Below are 4,716 nucleotides of genomic sequence, written 5' to 3' on the forward strand. Positions count from 1 at the left end.
GTGGCCCAGCTCCTTGGCTTGGCTGCCCAGAGGGGGCTGGGGGAATGGGTAAGACCAGGGCACTCAGGAAAAGCACAGAGGACCTGACCTCTCCCTTCTGCACTCGTAAACCCTTCCCCAAATCTCAAGGCATTGGACAGAGAGCCGCCACAATAATGAGATGCTCCCATCTCTTCACTCACTCCTGTCGGTTCACTTACATGCTGAGCATCCACTGGGTCCCAGGACATGACACATAGGATGGCTGATGGGACAGGCTTGGTCCTTCCCCCTGGAACCTGTTCAATCTGATCAAAGAATGATCACTCATAAAGAGTTTCTCAAAATTATACAGAGACCAAAGACCAACTGCAGAGTGAACCAAATTTAAAAATATATATGAAGATCCCCCAGTCTCCCCGCCTAAGGTTAACAGCATAAAGCAAAAAATTCTTGCCTTTAATCACCAAGGAAGTTGTCACCCCCTCTCAGGTGGAAAGGAGAGTTATTCTTTGAGCACGTCACATAAGTGCTCCATCGGATTGGACCAGGGCACCTACATTCATTCAGCAAATGTGTATAAGCTCCTACTACGTACGGGAATCTCCTAACTAGACCGTTCCCAAGGCTCTCGGGCTTTATCAGTCAACAAAATAGACATCACTCCCCATCACTGGGGGCTCAGAATTTTAGCAGAGGAAACAGGCAGCATGTTGGGGTAGCAAGAGTTTGGAAAAATTTTTAAAAAAGAGTGATATGAGCAAACTCGGGTGATGGCGGTGGGGTGGGAGGCAGGCAGGAGGGAATAAGGCAATCCTGGCAGATCTCACGGAGTAATGAACTTGAAGCAGAATAGATCCGGAGGAAGAAGGAAGAGCCGGAGCCAGAGGCCCCCAGAGTGAGGGGGAGAGTGTGGGCAGAGAGGCAGAACACGCCGGGTCCTGAGGCCTTTGTGACGACTTTGGCTCCTAATGACATGGTGACCCGCTTAGTGAGTTTTGAGGGGAGGGATGATGTAGTCCAACTTATGCTTTTGTGTTTGTGTTTTTTGGGGGGAGGTAATTTATTTATTTTAATGAATGTGCTGGTGATTGAACCCAGGATCTCAAGCATGCTAAGCATGCGGCCTACCACTGAGCTACACCCACCACCCCCAATGTATGTTTTTACAGGCTCCCTCTGACTCTGTGTGGATGAGAGATTGTAGGAAAGCAAAGATGGAAACAGGAGGCTATTGGTATCCAGGAAGGGCTGAAGGTGGCTCTTAGGAGGGCGGGGAGCAGAGAGCAGGTATTTAATTAAGACAGAATATCCAGAATTTTCTAACAAGCTGGATTTGCTGTCTGTGAGTGTAAAAGAAAGAGAGAGAAAGGACATGGTTCCAACATCTGGGCCTGGACAATGGGAGGGATGTCCTCTCCGGATGGGAAAGGGGATGGGAAAAGGTGGGGCTGAGCAGGTGGAAAGGGGCTGGTATCAGCTCAGTTCTTCAATGTCATGGTTAAGGGGTGTATTACATATTGCCACAGAAGTGCCTAATAGGTAGAGGAATCTGTTTTCTTTTTCTTTTTAACATTTAAAAAATATAATTTAAACATATTAATTGTATTATGTGAATGATTTGGGAATTTTGTTTCATGCCAAGGTATATGTTATATATAGCCAAATGGAACATATATCAAAAAAGGGGAGAAATGAGGGCTTTCACATAAACTGACTGTCCGTAACGTAGGTAAAATTTCAATAAAACCAGTCTTCAGGGCAAAAACCTCATCGCGGTGTTACATAAAAATAAATGAAAAACGACTATGTTGATGTACCATTATTTCATGTTACATAATAGCCCCAAACTAACACAGTGTTTAACTATGAGGCTTGTAGAAATACTATTCGCTTTATTCACATAAATACAGAAGTGCAGAAATGTTCTAAGGTAGAATTAGCATCTTAGTGGAAATAATACATATTTGAGCATTTTACATGATATATATGTACTGATTCAAAATTTGGAAAAGTAATTACATAGTAGAACATATGTATGAATGAGAAAGCAAGATGAATGAAAGGAAAAGAATGTGATGTGAGTCTCAGGGATAAAGGCTCAGATGGAAAGGGGAAATCAGGGAATTTTGGAGAAATCGAGAAATTGATGGCATGCTAATTTCCAAGGCTGGGTTGCTTCCACCAAAGGAATAGCAGAGAGAGAGAGGAGAGGCCCAGGATTGCACCCTGGGGAACACCCACAGTATATGTTTGGAAAAAACAGGAGACATTGGCAAAGGACCAGCCAGCAGGCCAAAAGCAGAAACAGACAGAGCGATGGGCTGGAGGTTGAATGAAGCAGGAACACGGGTTAGGAGGGATGGAAGAGCTGGGTCAAATGCTGCCGAGGGGCCAAGCATGATGAGGAGTCAAAATTGACCACTATATTTAGCAACATGGGGTCACTGATGGCCTTGACAGGGCAGTTTCCATAGAGCGAGGGATCAGGCGAAAAGCCAGAGTGGGTGTAAAAGGGGATGGCTCAAGAGAAGATGCAGACAGTGAGTTTAAACAACTCCTTAAAGATTTGCTGCAAAGACACAGGGTGGCAATTGGTGGGGGTGAATTAGGGTCAAGGAGTGCTGTTTGTTTAAGAGGATGGACGTTTATATACTGATGGTGCCAACTAGCAGGAGAACAAAATAGATGAGGCAGTGAAAGAGAGGATGGTTTTGGGAGTGACAACCCAGAGAAGATGGGAGGGATGGGGCCTCGGGGACTTTTGGAGGAACTGGCTTTCGATGCCAATTTTAATAAGCAGTGGGGCACCGAGAGTGAGGTCACAGACAACAGAAGGCGAGCGGATGTGCTGGGAGTTGCTTGTGAAATTTCTCTTCTGTTGGCTTGTTTGCTTGTTCAAAGTATAAAACTAACGTTACCAGCTGAGGAACAAGGAGGAAGAAAGAGTTACTGGAGCCATGAGCAGAAGATAAGAAAGAGCCTTCCAGGGAGAATGGGACAGTAAAAAGGGCAGGGGGAGGCGGGGGAGTGAGCTCCCAGAAAGTTACATTTTCTCTTTGACGTCCCCAAATGTGTGATGTGTTATTACCCTTCCTGCTGTCTACAAAATAAAAATTAATTATATTTCAGAGGAAATGCTATTTCATTCTAAGAGGCTGCCTGTTTCTCAGGAATGGTCATCTTAAACTGCAAATATTACAAACAACGTTGAAAAGATGAACCTGTGTACCTAAAATCCCCTATTTTCTATTAATCTGTTTACTACTTAGTTCCCCTATCAATAACACATAACAAATACTGCCATGATGGAGGTACATCGATGCTTAAAAGGAAATGAAATCTGTATCCTTTAGCTAAATTCCATGGCTTCCTTAATATGCAGTTCCACTTGGAATTTAGGAATGTCTGGTATAAGAAGTGAGAAACAGTTTGAGAAAATCCCGGCTCAGAATTATACATCACAACCACATCTCACAAGTATATACAGCCATAAAAAAGTTTAAAAGCAAAACTCCGTAACTACTCTTAAAGACCTTTGCAAACCTGGGCCTACCAAGATGTTTCCAAACTGGAAAGGAACTCCAATCTCTTGCCTGGTACCGGACCAGAGGCTGGCCAGCCTTTTCTGTAAAAGTGAGAGAGTAAATATTTTCAGTTTTGCAGATCATTTTGTTGTAACCATGCAGGTAGGCAATAAGAAAGCTAAGAGCACTGGGAGACAGGAAACAAACGGGCATGCCCACACTCTCCCTTCCACTCAGGGCAGCTTCTCTGTGGTGGGGAGCTTTGCCACAAACACTTGCTTCTTTGTTTCCATTGGTTTCTTTGTTTCCACCTTACTGCTCAAGCTCAGAACTTCAGGTGGGCCTGGTCCTTCAGCATCCATGCAGAGAAGGCTGAGCGGGGTTGGGAACCCCACCTGATGGAGAAGAGAGATTACTGGGAGGGACATTGTGGAGGCCACCATGACACGAGACAATCACACCTTCCGCGGTGAAAGGGAACGAAGACAAGGGAAGGACACAGTAGTGGGACCCCTAGGTCGCCTGCCAGGCTTGTTCTCCCTCCACGGCAACCATGGGGGCCTGGGGGGTGTTGGGCTTCAGCTACGGTGATTAGGATGAAGGGACTCAATATAAAGGACCCTCCACCTCCTCACTAGGTTCCAAACGCAGCCCCTCTAAGTCCACCTTCTGAGTTTCTGGAACTCTGCTGGAAGAATACATGAGCAGACCAGAGCCAGAGCCCAAGCCAAACATGACAGCGGTCTCGTGGGGCTGTAACCCCATGCTCAGTGGTCGGGGACTCCTTGCAAATCTGCATAAATCCCTGTTCCACCTCATTCCTGGGAGAAACCCCAGATCTCCTCCTGCTCTGTCTGTTCTTCTCTTGAGGCTATTGTCCTGGAGGGATGCTGAGTCCTTGAACCTGGTCCTCCAAACGTACATAAGCAGCCTGTTCAATAAAACAAATTATGCACTTTTTCACATTTGCCAGTTTTTTGATTCCAGAAAGGCTGTGGGACTCATTCTCACAGTCTCCTGTGCCGCCACCACATGGTGGCCCTCTGCTCATGTAAACACGATTTCCCACAACCACACCATGCCTCCCAGCTTGTCAGAGGGGAGTGTCCCACAAAGACACAGGTGTTTGTGAGGATCCTGTCCCCCAGCAGAAAGCCTGCTCCTGGAGCCACGGACAGGGATCTGGCCTCCTAAGCCGCTCAGCTCTAAT

The 4,716-nt window shown here is 46.1% G+C and overlaps 1 long non-coding RNA gene across 1 annotated transcript; it reads right to left on the reverse strand.

The window, feature by feature from the left end:
* Positions 1 to 200: 200 nt before the first annotated feature.
* LOC140699649 (uncharacterized) lies at positions 201 to 3,864 on the reverse strand. Its single transcript, XR_012077895.1, has 3 exons — positions 3,726 to 3,864; positions 3,516 to 3,607; positions 201 to 287 (listed from the first exon to the last, which is right to left on the reverse strand). It is a non-coding gene; the product is annotated as an uncharacterized lncRNA (long non-coding RNA).
* Positions 3,865 to 4,716: the final 852 nt, after the last annotated feature.

This window comes from Vicugna pacos, chromosome 11 (assembly GCF_048564905.1).
Source record: "Vicugna pacos chromosome 11, VicPac4, whole genome shotgun sequence".
NCBI classification, from domain to species: Eukaryota; Metazoa; Chordata; class Mammalia; order Artiodactyla; family Camelidae; genus Vicugna; species Vicugna pacos.